Raw genomic sequence first — 15,695 nt, 5'->3', positions numbered from 1 at the left:
ATTTAATACTTCATTTTAACCTTGAGAAAAATCTTTTAAGCGTAATTAGGAAATAACAATTTTCAACGATTTGAAAAAGTCATACATCCATACTTATCGACATACATACACGTATAATAGTTCGCGAAAAAGGTGCAATGAGTGCTGATTTTACAAAAAGAAAAAAGAAAATATGTTATACAGTGATACGTCCACAACAATTCACAAGAAATCACTAAAAATCACTACTACCACTTGGAAAAAATAGTACAAAAAATAAAAACGTGAACAACATACAGAAAATAATTGTAAAAGAATCAGACAAAAAAAGCCATGCATACATAAATTATTTATGTACTTAGAAAATTAAAAAGCACTCGTCTCATAATAAACGTATTATAGATAATCAAAAATATAATATGAATCACCAGCCGCTTTGACAGTAAAGAGAGAGAAAATCGGTGAAAAATTCGGCAGTGATGGCTCTAGACAAAAGTGGATCTCATCTACAAAAAAATAAAATAAAATAAAATAACAACAAAAAAATAAAAATGCCATGAACAGAGATACAAAAAAAAACGCGTGGGCCTGTGGAAAGAAAAAAAAATGAGGATTCGCCACAGCAAAAAAAAAAAAAAAAAAAAAGAAAAAAAAAAAAAAAAAAAAACGAGCACTCGCCACAGAAAAAAAAACAACAAGCCCGAAATTACAATATTTTATTCAAAAAACTCATGGTTCACGTTTCCTTCGATCGATGAATCCCCAACAGCGGGGAATCCGATCACCACATACTCCAATGTTTGACGAAATATTGAGCATTTCAGTGATAACGTGACATCTTGAAACCTAGCTCTGTTTGGCTGGGCCCTGCTCTACTTGAAACCATACTTGATGAAATGAAGTGGGCAATATCACCTAAAGAACGTCCAAGTTAACAGTGAATAGTTCCAGAGAGTCAAGTTAACTGAGCCAATTTCAGGCAGTCCACAGGTCAGATCACGAGCGAGACGTACAACCCATGACCCTTCATAGCAACACTGCGAACATATCGATGCCTTAGGCGCGGTATGGCAGGGAGCCCACTGCAGGCCTTCCACCGAGCCGCACTGTCATCGCCGTTTGGCCTACATGATTTCTACACAGTTTTATACGTATGGTTCGATACATCGGGTTCAAATACCATGATAATAAACCACCTCGTTGTTTGCTAATTCCTCGTCTATCCTCAAAGATCACCCAAATCATGATAAAATGAATAGTTTTGAAGAAATCTGCCGCGTGTTGAGAGAACGTCCATCGTTTTCCGTGTTCGACAAGACGAGCGACGCAACTGTACAAGCTTACGATTACGAGTATGGCGAGAGTGTCCGGCCTTCGCAACGCCACGCCAGACACTCTCACTATACTCGCAGGGCTAGACCGGCACATACACGACATGTCGATCCCCATTGCAGAAATCTTTATATCCACACAGTCCAATATATGGAGCTACGATATTTGTGCAGTAGCCTATACATAGCTCTGGGTGGCAGGGCAGGGCTGTGAGTTACCGGCGTTATACGGCCTGGCCGTATAACGCCGTGTGTTATACGGCCTGGCCGTATCCGGTAACTCACAGCCCGGCCTTGCTGCGGTTCCGTAGCCCTACCACTCCCTTTGCTGGTTGTGTTGAGCTACAGTGTACAGAGAAATAGCGGCTGCTTGATCAGTGTTTGTCAAGTCGGGCGCGTTCGCGTTCTACAGGTACTAGTGAAAACGTTGTCTCGAATTTAAACGGAGTGTTTCAGCCCGAGTATTTTTGCCTTTGCCACACTCCGTTTAGAGGCTAAACCCACGGGATACGTGTGTGGTTCGATACATAGCGGCCGCTGCTAGCTTTGCATGGCAGGGCTGTGTTACCGTGTACGTGTTACCGGCGTTATACAGGAGGCAGTGTCACGCCGGTAACACACAGCCCTGCCATGCAGAACTAGGCCGCAGCGTGCTGCGTGGTATGCAATTTTACTATGCATACCCACACGGCGGCCGCTGTGTATCGAACCACACGTAACCGTGGGCTAGCGGCAAGCCATCGTTTTGTTCGGGTTTGGGCACAAACTGTCTATGATTTGGGAGAGGCGGCCCTACACTTTACAGCGAGGGATCGCTGGTTGCCGGCGTGTAGGCCTACTGTACTAGCGACGGGACCGCCGGCCGCGCGCTGGCTTACCACCTCGAGCCTGAGTGTACATTGGAGCGAGGGACCGCTGGCAGCCGACGAACCACCACGAGTGTTTTGTCCACTTTGAACCAAAACTGGTAACTGTTTAATATAGAATGGGACGTGTCGGTAACTTGGACGTCCATGAGATGATATTGAAGACTAGAAGCTGAGAGTTATCGCTGAAATACCCCAAATATCATGTCCAACATCCGAGCGTGATGATCCAAAACCCTCTGGCATTAAACTGTAACAATCATGACGTTGACAATTATTCAATTTTCATGTGGGCTTTTTCTGCGGGGTGTCCCACTCTGTTTTCTTTTCTCGAACGGGCCTCTTTTTTTTCTACTGAGGTTTTTTTTGGGGGGTAACCTCGGGGGGTTTTTTTTGTAACCTAGCCTCGCTTTGTTTTTTTTTCCCAAGCTGAGCTCGTTTGGTTTCTTTACAGCCTCAACGCCGGCGCGATCTCGGTCGACTTTTCAATTGTGATTCTCTTTCTTTTTTAGTCAGACCTGATGGTGGTTCGTTTTGTTTTTTGGTAGTAGTGCAAGTACTATTTGTGGTTTTGTTTTTAATCATTTCATGTGTGTGTGCTTGATTTTTTTTCTTTTTTCCCTTATAATCAGCATTCATTGCACCTTTATATCAAATACACGTGTATGTGTACGTCAATAAGTATGGGAGTGTGGTATTTCCAAATTTTTGAAAAGTTTATCTTCTCATTACGGTTTAAAGAATATTTTACAATTAAGCATTACATAACATTCTGCCCTTTTTTGCAATAATACTTTTCTCGTTTATTTTCTTCCGTAATTCCATCGAATTTTTATTTCAATCAAGAAAGACGGTTCACGTCATCTTTATCTGTACAGGTACATTCAAATATTTAATGACACGTATTTTCAAATGAATGCTATTTTTATGTAAAGGTACATTAATAAAATGCAATGATATGGACGAAAGAACTTTTTTCTTTATTATTCATACACGTTTAAGACTTTTTTTAGAAAGAAAATTTGACAGTTTATTTTTACTCTATGACGATAAATATTTTTGAAACATTTGGCGCGCGTACCTTGTCATAGTTCCTTCATTTCTTTTAGCAATCGGTGTATCACAGAACTTCATTCAAAACTTTCAGTTCATTACAATCTCTGGAATGAAACTCTGGTTCAACATGAAGACCGAAAACAGAAGAACACGTTCAGGTGGAAAGTGTTTATAGAGCCGAGAGTGTACAGCGCCACCTATGGCAAGTCTTCAAAATCTTTTGAATTATAGCGTACATATTATTCATGGTAAACATTTAGCAAAGAAAAATAATATCTTAGTTGCTCTTTATGATTGTTTTTAACGAAGCACCTGAAAACGTAAAGCTGTATTTTGTAAATAAAACCACTAGATGTAAGTTGATAGGCTATGTATTTGTTATTTTAAGGAGTTCCTTTTGTAACGAGTCTTATCATAAGAAGACCCCCAAGTAAGCTTGATTGCTTTCAATAAGGAAAACAATGGCTCCTTTTTTCGAAAATATAACAGATGAGAAATCAAGTCATGGCAAACAGATGAATTGCAAGGAGAAGTGTTCTTAGTGAAAATAAAACAGGAAAGAAGTCGATGAACAGTGCTTAGCCAGTGATTTGGCCCAGGTGGCCCAGAACGAGGAAAGGTGGTCGTTCAACTGTCCATCCACGTTAGCCTCGTTTTCACGGTTGCTTGAAAATTTAATATAAAAATGACGCACGGCGGAAAATTTTACTATCGTAGGATAGCCACTGTACAGTTCTGAAGAGGAAAATTATCTTGCTGTGTACATGTGTCAAAATTACCGCTGTGCGCGCCATTGTTGCTTTCACATCAGTAATAACATCATGTGTCGAATTTGAACCTAATAATTCTTTGCAACAGACTCAGAGTGAGAAACGACGTTAAAATCTATAATTTTCTTCCAAGTGTATTTTATGTACACAAACGGAGGCCAATAATACAGCGTCATACATTTGCAGCACTGAATACTACCTTAAAGATGAATTCGATGTTTTGTAAGCCATCCGAGTAAAATATGGCCTAAGGCTGCGTTCACAAAAAACGGGGGAGGGGGGGGGGCTGGAGGAATTCATGGAGTATTCGAAATTTTAGGGGTAGTAGAGGGGGCACTTGAACGTTTTGCACTCCTATAAGGGGGACTTGAAAAAATTTTAAATTCCTTTTTACCTTTACATTTTCCAATTCCAAGGTTTGTCAGGTAATTCAATGAAAAATGGAAAATGTATTATTAATGTCATCCAATTGTTCTAATGTTAGTTATAATTAAACAAAATATAGAACCATTTTGTCATATTTCATGACTTTCATCACGAGACAATCTAAAAATGTTTGATTTCTCGTAAAGAAAACCCAAGTGGGCCTAGTAACGGGACAGAAGCTGCAACGGTTGATAATTTTTAAATATTTTTATGTAATATATCAAATACAGTTTCATGCTGTCTCCCTAGGGTATGCTGAAACACACAATATTCAGTTTGTCGACAAAGCCTGTATATATAAATATAGGATGTTAATTAAATTAGAGTCCAGACTGAAAGTAATTTGTCAATAATACAAATGCACGGTACACATACGCAGGCTGTCTTGGCAAGCTGAGTAACTGGACAGGTAAACATGCTGTAGGGAGTAGAACAAGAACACGGTTGTATAAACTGAACGAAAATATTGTCAAAATAAAGTTAATACAGCTACTGCCTTGCTACTGCAGTGTCAGTGTATATCGGCAGTAACAGAGATAGCTCTGACTGTGGTGCAGTTTAAGAAGAGTTTGGGTCAAATGACGCTCACAACCGTGAAACATACTTGTACTCAAGATCAGGCCAGACAGACAGCAACACAAGGAAGACCAGGAAACTTGGACGTTATCAAGGATTTTTGAATTCTGGCAAATGAGAATAATCAAATATTCAAGAAAGAAGATGGGGTCAGCGTGCTTGATTTTCTAAATTTTCACATTCTCATCGTAAAATGACACAAAAGTAAAACTTTGAAAAGTAAAGACTCTAATTTAAACGAAAAAATGTGTCACTGAATGAAATTATTTATTTTCTACCAAATTTGCCATTGTTACAACAAAAGTTTTAGAGATTAAAACGTTTATTTTATGGATTATTTTAACCTTCCAGTATTGTCAATTTTGAGCAGCATCTACGTCTATACGTCTCATACTTTAAAAAATATTATTTGGTATGTCACTGCGCTCAGTTTTGCATTGTGACAATTTAGCAAAATGTAGCCAGGTTTTCGCAATATGCATACTGTCTCATGATCGTCATTTTTTGTGCTCTTCAGCAGGTGCAATTGACCTGGCCCTCGTTTGATTAGTTCGTCGGCTTAGACTGATAACTCCAAAGAAAATCCACTCATACGTTTAAAAATGAATCAATTTAAGAACATCCCTTAGACAAATATGGCTCCACAAACTACAAACTACAAACAGGTAGTGTCGAACATCTGCGAGTAAAACTGCCCAATACATGTTTATTTTTTTCTTTGCGTCCATGCCTAATAAGTATATGATAATCAGGGAACTTGCAAAATTTTGATCATATATGCAGACGGAGGAACTTGAAAATTTTTGAGGGTATAAGGGGGATTTGAAAAAAAAAAAGATTTCAATAACGATTCCTATAGCCCACCTCCCCCGCCCCGCCCCGCCCAACCTTATTTGTGAACGCAGCCTGAGAGAGACACCTTTGGTCGTTTCGCAAGTAGAGCGCTCCAGCGTCGACACGTGGCCAAGCTGTCCTCGGACGAAGCTGATTTGATTCTTTATCAGTTCTACTGCAGCTTTCCCATAATGAACGATCTAGTTGACTTACTATGCCATATATTTCCGGTAGCTTAATGTACCACTTTTCCTTCACAAACATTTTGTCTCGTAAACCGGACGTTGTTAGACGTGATGCTTAGTTTCGGATTATGCAAATCTGCTATATCCCCGTGTAGCGTCATCCTCAAAGGCCTCACGCGCTGATTGACACCAAGGCATGGTCGAATCACTGAATGTTATCTTACCATGCATACCATCATCTTTACATACCCGCGGACAATTCGCATTTGGTAACTACTACTTTGACCGAGAATTGCGTCAGAAATACCTGACAATGTCGCTGAATAAAGTCGCTGAAGGCCTACATTTATTGTCGCGACGTTAAATAATTGCTTGAAATGTATTAATCAGGTGAAAATTTGACGATGGTGATTTAATGGGACCCCCAAAACCCTTCGAAATTATTGATGGCAACGATGCACGCTACACAATCTATACCTTCTCGTATCCAGATTTTTTATATTGACAGTCGAGTCATTTTTGTATGATCACTGGGACATTCCGTAGGCAAGTTACAGTACTGTTATTGGATATGGAGGAAATCACAGCACGACAGTATCGTACCCGCATTCAAACGGACAAAGAATTGTACTTTTCGCATGTGATCATTGTGTAGCTTAGGGATTTAGCGGCGACCGTTGACGTTTTAATTAATATTTGGTATCTTGAAAGGCCTCTAGCCCCTACAAGCTCGACAGATTCGTCACACTTCACCTAAAATAACGACAATTTTGTTAGTTTTAAAAATTGGCGATTTATCTCACCCTTTAACAACAAAAATTTTATCTTTAACATCCTTAAATTGCCAATGTGAAGATTGTTTGAGGAAGGTTGTTCATGTGTAATCGAAACGGCTCAACCCGTGTTCCAGGTCTGGCAAACACAGAAAGCCGCGTCCTTCGTGAGCACAGTTGTGCACGATAATTTTATATTTCGTCATGAAATATTCAACCGGAAACCAGTCTGAAAGGAGGGTACTTCATTTGCATGCATAATTGGGGATTTAGTTCAGATTCGTACAGCGCCCTCTAGCCAGTGAGTGACGGTTATGGCATTTTTCGCCAGAATTTTATCCGCAGATATCTAAGTCTTTGTTCTGCATCCGTCCTGTTTCCAGTTAGCGGCTGAATTGTACTCTTAATTAGTGTTCGCCGATGATTTTTTGTGGGGTTTTATCGATTCGTTTTTGCGTTAGCCTTATTTTCATGGTTTTCGAGCGACCGAAAATGCCGTTCACTAAACACTGCCGCAAAAGCATATCCAAAGTCAAATTTCCATGAGAAGCAGGGAGGGGACGTATCTTGAGTAGGTCCATACGATCTGAAAAAATCTCAGTGGCTTAAGCCTCCGTTTTTGAAACACGTCTCGTTGAAGTTGACTATGCAGCGACGTTCATGTTGTTAAATCTAACATGGCGCCTACAGCCTACAGCGCAGCGTGAGTGTACACGTAGACTCTTTCAGCTCTTTCTCGGTCCTCACCGGCTAACTTGGCAGATTTTTTCGGTTCTATTTATGTTTTCAATGATTGTGACGAGGAAGCAAGACTGCAAGCTTGTGTTACCTCACTGGCCAACACAATCTGCCTGGCTGGCTTCTCGGTAAAGTCGTGGACAGCGCCATTGAAAAAAAAACACTACGGTGACAGAAGGGCTACGTTTATCACTGTCTGCGGCAGTAACGTAGACTGTACCCGTCGTACTGACTAGCAGTGCTGTAGGTGCTGTTTCGTTTATGAGTGATTTTTTCCGTTTTCGCATTCTAGTAGCTAGCAAGCATACAAAAACTGTAGGAAATAACATCGACCGCAAAAAATCTCCGTGGATAAATACGGCTACCCTGCTGTATCCCGCACACGAGTACGTGAATATAGATGCGGCTAGAATGATGCCGGTAAACAGCTGCGCTGCGGCCATCCCCTGCTAGCATTACCGTGCGTGCTCGAACTAGACTGGCACATTTTATAACTCATGTAACTGGCAAAAATTATGTTGCTTTTTAAGTATTGATGGTCATAATGTGACATTAATTAAATACTTTATTTATATATAACATCAGTGACCCGATTATAGGAGTAAACTTTGAAAAAAATGAAAGATTAATCGTGTAACACCCGCGCCGTGTGAACTACAAGTGGTTTGGTCGCGGTAAACAGCGTGGAGTGTACGTAGCGTAACGGGTGTTCGTATACTCATAGACCCTCGAGATCTACGTATACAGCGATATGGTAACTGCATGCCAACATTCAACACTGCCGCAAATACATGTCCATGGTCGCACGGTCATGAAAATTTCACCAAATGTTGATAATAGTTAAATGAATATTTTCTGAAATTTTCGGCTTGGCTTAAGACCTCTAAGGTCATTATCGAGCTGTTTTACGAAAAAGGTGAAGTTTACTTCCGCATTTGGCGGGTCGACCTCGCCACCCACTTTGTAGCGATTTAAATAAAATCTTCTCAACTTTTGTGAGTTTACCCAGGAAAACAGATCATTAGTATGTATGCTACAACTGAAAGCAAAAATTATAGTTCTAGCTATTGTACGTTTTGCTGCACGTCGATATTTAAAGACCACCCTTTCGCCGTATTTTATCCCTCACTGCAGTGGCGGTCAGCGTAACGAAAACGAGGCTCTACAACACAACTTTTATGCAAATTTCATAGGCTCCTTTCAGACTGTACATCGCTACTCTGGTCAAGTGCATCCGTCTTCCACCTCTCACTCTCGATCAGGACGTCTCGTTCAAAGACAAAAACCGCAAGAGCAGAATATGAAGAGTGTTTGGACAGGATTTCAATATTTTAATACTTGCAGTGACAAAGGAGGCAAGGAACAATTGAATGACAAATTACGTTGCAGCAAGTAAACACTCTGCGTTTATTAAAATCGTGATTGTCGGCCGTCCAATGGTGTGCTCGTGTCTTCCACAGTTGTTCAACAAATGAAATCCCTCCTGTATCGCTGCCACACAAAAGGTACAACGGAAATTACACATCTTGGAGAGAATTCTCTGAGAACCCGCTAAGATGAAAACAGCGTCAACTTCTTCAAGGTTCAATGGTTCTCAAGTCCTCTAGAAGCATGTACAGCTTCGGCCGACCGCGACCGATCCAATATCGCATATCAGTCACACGTCACTTTCGCAGCCCTCGAAACAATGATGATTTCTACTCTACAGTTTGGACAACCAGTGAATGAAATATTATGTATATTGTAGTTCAGAACAACGTTTAATGCTTGCTTCGACAACACGTCCGTTTGCTTTGTACTTGGCATGGATCTATTATTCAGATTAAAGCAAACCTGCCCCTTAAGACGGTATCTCTTCATTCTATGGATCTGTTCTTAGCTCCTCTATCCATTTTAGTGATATCATGGAGCGGAGTCTATGGTTTAACCGGCCATTCTTCCTCGTATATTTGTTTGTTTGGTGTTTGTTTGTCTCTTTGTCTGTCTGTTCAGCTTTGTCCTTGCACCGATCTATCTTCTTACTCTCTATCTTTCAATCCATCCATCTATACATTCGACGCTTCCGTCTTTCCGTGTGCCTGTCCCCCGTTCGTCAGTCCGTCTGTCTGTTTGTCTTTCCATCTATTTTGGATCGAGCCTTGTGAAGTTCGAATGCCTACCAGTACATGCCCATTGCTGTCATGGTAACTAACTTGTTATAATTGTTCCTTCTGTGAAGTTAATGCAAGTAATGTTGTTCATGTCTGTTTGTGTGTTGGTTGTATCTTTACACGAGGGCGATGACATCGTCAATATCAATGACGTAGACATCGGCGTTGTGCAATTCCTCAGGCGTATTCTGAAATAGTCGTGACTCTTCTTACATTAATTTTATTAAAGTTGTTTAAAAAATAAGCCACCATTGCATGCAAACCAAACATTCAGACGAAAAAACTTAATTAAAAAGGAACATAATAAACAATTCAATTTCTAATCTTGTGTCCCTAGGCTAAAGTACTGAAACTTCAGACAAAACGAGATATTAGCCTATATAAACATTTTCATATTTTCTCTTTAGTTTCTGCATCGCCGCAGAGCATACCAAAGCTAAATAATGATTGAAATTTTATCTCTGTCTCTCTTCGCGGGATGTGCAAAATTTAAACTCTGTAAATCAAATAGTTGCCAAACGTCTCTGAATTTCGTGAAAAACCATTTTATAACGTACCGGCTGCGAAATAAATTATTATTACTGCAGATGTATAGCTATTACTGCCCCTACATGTATATTAATTTGAAGGGTGGCGTTTTGAACCACAGACCCTAAAAACGAGATTGGGATCATTCTTTGCAGGCTGTGTAACTAATTCATCTCCGAAGTCTTCGTACGTGTCCTTCAGGGAGCTGTACAACCCTCTTCTCGATCGTAGCTTACTCCTGGTCAATGCTAAAGAAAATGTATGCAAAATGTTTATTTGTTTGTAAAAAAAGTTTCTTTGTGCGCGCGCACAGACAGACAGACAGACAGACAGACACAGACACACAAACACAAACTTGGAGAGCACGCGCAGAGCGTCAACCCTCCTCACGCTGGCGATACATATGCAATTTTTTGTTGGGCCTTTACGTTGACTGGTCAGTGAATCTCAAAGACGGTTACCGTGACAACCTGTCTGATGTTGTAATGTACCGAACATATAAGATGCATGTTTTATATTGGTACATAGCTCAGGATGGGAGTGCGTTTGTCCACGTTGCATATTCACACTTCAAAGGTGTAACTTAACTGAATGAAACAATAAATTGAACAGAATGAAACGATGAAATATATTTTCAAAGTTAGATTGCACACGCTATCACAATTTGATAGTTGATGCACATTTACCATTAGTACGTAAATGGGCCATTATCCACAGTTCAGGTATAATTTAATTTTTTGTGAAAACGCTTTTTAGGTTAAAATATTAAAAAGTGGGTTATACCGACCTCCTTATGCAAACACAATCTATATATGTATTCTTATAGAATAGAGAATAAAGGAACAATCCTGAAGGCACATTTTTGATTTATTTTTTCTTGGTGTAGTTAACAATGAAATGGGGATACTACGATTTAGTATAATTAGACATAGGGATTGAGACAGAAGCCCTGTGGCCTATTTTGCTGATTTTAAATGTGTGTGACCGTACCAAGATGATATGCGAATAACTTGAACACCCACGATTTCTTTACTGTAAATGATAGAATATATGTCTTTTCACCGGAAGACAGAAATACACAGAAACTTTTTCATGATAAAGCATTTAAAAAATTGAAGAAGGCTGAACACAATCTTAATTTTGCGGTGAGTGTATCGAAATGGTCACAAGAGCAAATATTCGCATCAAATTTGGTTGAGTAATCTTATATTGTTTTGCACCAACGTTATGATACGAACGTAGGTGAAGAAGCACTTCGTGCCCTGTGTATTGACCTATCTTATATTGTGTAAAACGCTGTCGATTTTTGATCGAGTGTAGTTAAAGCAAAAACCGAAACAAGACAAGAAATTCAAAGATTTTCACGCTTTTATCACCTTGATGATGATATGTACGGTATACTTGATAGGTGACTTACAAACGTTCAGGGCGATCAGTCTTCGTTTTATTCCTTGCGAAAATTTTAGCTTCCTAATAAAAATACTGATCCATCAAGAAGTGAACTTGAGGGGGCTGAAACCCTTTGCGCATGCGCAGTTTGTTTCGTCCTGACCTGCCATCGACGCGGTTTTGATTAGGGTCACCAAACAAATATCAACGTATTTTGTTAGTTTAAAGTGTTCTATAGCTTTGAAATTGTTTTTCTTTACTTGTCTAGCATTCTGACGTGCATCGTGCTTTTAAATTATCGTGATATATATTTTTCTCACAGACCACCTTCCTCATTATTCTTTTGTCGCCTAACTTGCTTAACAGGTTTCATGTGCCCAGGCCGGGGAAGAACCAACTTAGAAGATATATTCACTTTCAAAAATGGTAGAAAGACGGTTTCTAAGTACAGTCATACTCAGTTAAGATCTGAACTCGAGCACAGGGGACAAATTAACTCGATGGTATCACAGTCTATCGCTGAAGCGCCTTAGGTATTCACAAACAGAAGGAAAGGATGGTGATTACACATACCTGTGAAGCTCGCGGCGGAAAAGAGTATCTTTTTAAAATAATGTGCAGTTCGCCTTGAAGAAAAATTTGGAGAGTAAATTGAAAAAGAAAACGCACTCAGGATGCAACTTCTAAAGTACATTTGAGTGAGTTATGATTGGCATAATGCTATCCCAGGATGCACTTCCAAAAATTTGAGTAGCTCGGCGATATGCCTTTAAATATTTAAATGTTTTGGTTTTTTTCTATGAGATCGAGGAACAGTTTTTGAGATTGAAGGCAACGAAATTAAGAATCATATCGAAAACTCCAAACGGATGGATTTTATCGTGCAGCTGAAAATGTACATTCTCATAGAAGATATGCAAATGTAGGATTGTAATGTCACTGCGTGTATCATTTTATTGAAAATAAATCCAAAATGAGCTTCTTGGGCTGAATGTTGCCAGGTCACGTGGCGTGGGATACTTCTACCCAGGAGACATTGCAATGGACACGTAGTTAAGTTTGTTGAACCCTAACGTAGCTGCATTTACGGGACGGTGTACTTGACTTTGTAAGACATACTTTACATGCTTACCTTTGCTGTATCATTTCAACCACATAAACGACTGCAGCCAGACCGAAGGAATGGGGAGCTATTTCCCCGTACTAAAATAGTAATGGAATGCGAATGGGTCAATTACCTCAGCTCCGCTTTTCCGCAAACCTTCAAGGCGAGAGAGCGTATTTATTCAGCTTGTCCAGTGCGTATAACCACACATCTCATCGCCGAACATTTCTTATTTGAGAGTGAGTTACATGATGACCTTTGCTTAAATGTCTCGTTGACAGCGAGATGTCAGAGTAGACGACCATAGCTGATGTTTGACTTCAGAGAATTTGACTGAGAGGTATCACATCAGTGCAACGACTCCGACAATCCCCGATGACGGCCTGAAAATGGCAGAAAATTCTACACGGGGAAATTGCGTTGTGAGACTGCGAACCACTATTTCGTAACTCCTTATTGAATGAAGGTTCATTCGGGATGTAGAAAAATCGAAATCAGTAATGACACATAAGCGAACATTTTTTTATTTCAAACACCGACGATGAATAGCTTGCGCGCGTTGTTAAGGTAGAATGCGGTTCTATAGGACATATATTTGGAATATAGTTTTGGTCTACCTCTTGTTGGTGCTTATTTTGAAGCTCAAAGAGTGAATGAAATTTTCATTGAATTACGGAAAGCAAACATTTTATTTTTTCTCATAGAGTTAACACAGAGATGGCGGCAATTTTTACTTTTATAGGTGTCGGTAACATGAAGTGCTAATTCGTTTCTCCAGTATCAAATTTTGCTCAAGGATGGCGGCCATTTTTATTTTTAAGGTCAGTAAAGTGGTAATTCTTTCCTCCAGTACCAAATTTTGCACGGTGATCCTCCCTCGATTTTTATCCTTGATTTCCAGATGGAATGGTTTAATGTTTCTTTATGGAAAGTTTAAACAAACAAATTGAAAAGTTGAAGACTTTCAATTTCGAGGTGCGAACTACCTTAATAATTTCCCATGATTACCTTCTGTGATTCAACACTATTCTAGGGGGCACATTTGAATTTAGTCATCACGAAAAGAACCCTTAGACAAGAACTGATTACAGTTCTTTTTTCAGGTGTACCTTAGTGCGAATCGCCATATTGTGACGTTCTGCGTTCTGTGCCGTTTGTTAAAAATGACTCTCTGGTCGAGACGAAGGAAAGTCCGGAACTAAATTATCCTGTCAAACAACAATTTGCATAGTACTCTCTGAGAAGGATGTTTCCAAACAGTGAGTATTCTTGTACGCTTCGAGAAAGGCAAACCTGCGAATCAGAATGCAATAAATCAAAAAGTCTATTATTTTTTCGAACTAATATTTCCCGTTTATTAAATGGACTATATAATAATAAACTTTTATGATATATATCTAATTTCTGTGTTCTGTTCTCTAAGGTGTTAGTTTATTGATATTTCATTGTGTCCATATGCAATGTTATTGTTGACAAATGAATTCTAACCCGACTCAAAACCATTAGGCATATCACAGGCTGCAAAGTTTGATTGAACACATGTGTTGAAGTGAGTTTCGAGGAAGATCAAGAAATTCATTCAGGTGTTTCAAAGACGGAACAAAATTACTGAAAGTAAAAAATTGCCTGGAAATGAATACTTTGGAAAAAATTACAGCTGGGAAATGCTCATTTCGTGTTGAAGCCAGCGGATGGAGTTTTTTAACACGTGCACGACTGTCCTTGCCCTGGTTAGCGCAAACAATGCAGGCTGTTGGCCCTAAGTTGCACTTAGAATCTATAATATAGTTCGCTACATCATTAGTCCCCCTAGATGGAGCAGTGTGCAATGTTACAACCACCAGGACAGGTGAGATAGTTCTTGTCTTTAATAACTCTGAAAGGAAAAACCTGGACTTTATTGTTGTTGTTCTTGTTCATTCACAGATAAACTTCAAGTTTAATGTTAGTATTGTGGTATTTACATTGGATGAAACACGAAATTAAAGCATCTTTAAAGTGTCACATTTCTTTCACCCCTAAATTTACTGATCCTCGCCTTAGCTTTACATAGAAAGAGCCCGGCAATCGGTTCAATATATGTAAATTAAGTTTCTACGGGGGTGGGGGGACTTAGGGTTTTGAAGTTTTTTTATCCTACATTGGACTTTTGACGTCGCCCCTGATCAGCTAGCTTTCAACTATCAGCGGAAGCAATATTTTCAGAAGATCTCTGCTTTATTTGGGAAGAAAATAATGGCAACTCGCTTGAGGGAAATAAAAAAAAACAAATTCTTATTACAATGAAAGGTGGACAGAATATATATATTGATGAATTTCAAGCAGATTATCTCATTTCTGACGCAGCAGTGCGGAGAACCATCTTTCATGTGCATGTTGAACTGGTTGTTCCTATACTGTGAATCAGTGTTTCGGTGTATTTGAATGAAGTAAAGCTCTGGATTTGCTCATTGCTATACCATGCTGTCCAGAAGCGGTCCCATTTTGTGCGTGGTTAAACAGAATAAAGATTGCGCTATTCCAAACGGGTCTCTCTTCCCTATAAAGCAGAGAAAAAGAGACTGGGATAGAAACCACTGGAAACGCAATATTTCTAATGGACTGGTGATCCCAAAGGGACATGATATTGACAAGCTCCATAGATTCTTTGAAGCGATGATAGGTGTCCATTAGCCAGTTACACAGATGATGGGAAACGAAAAAGGGAAGCAAGACGAGCGATTACAGCGCAGCGATAACTCACGCAATGCTTTATGCGTGGAATCGCTCGCTTCGGGCTCTGGCAAAGCTCTTCGCTAGCTAGGTTACTAATAAAAAGTGATATAAAATTTATCACTCAATGTGCAGCGATAGAGGAAGCGTGATTGCAAAGGTTCAAACATTATGCCAGTCGTTCGGGTGCTTTAAAAGTAACGATATAAACATCAGGATAGAAGAACTGATACGGCATCAACGCTTGAAATATTTCCCTCCTTTGTGGACATTTTTG

This window comes from Ptychodera flava, chromosome 18, assembly GCF_041260155.1.
Source record: "Ptychodera flava strain L36383 chromosome 18, AS_Pfla_20210202, whole genome shotgun sequence".
NCBI classification, from domain to species: Eukaryota; Metazoa; Hemichordata; class Enteropneusta; family Ptychoderidae; genus Ptychodera; species Ptychodera flava.
Note: the sequence above shows the minus strand (reverse complement) of the source record.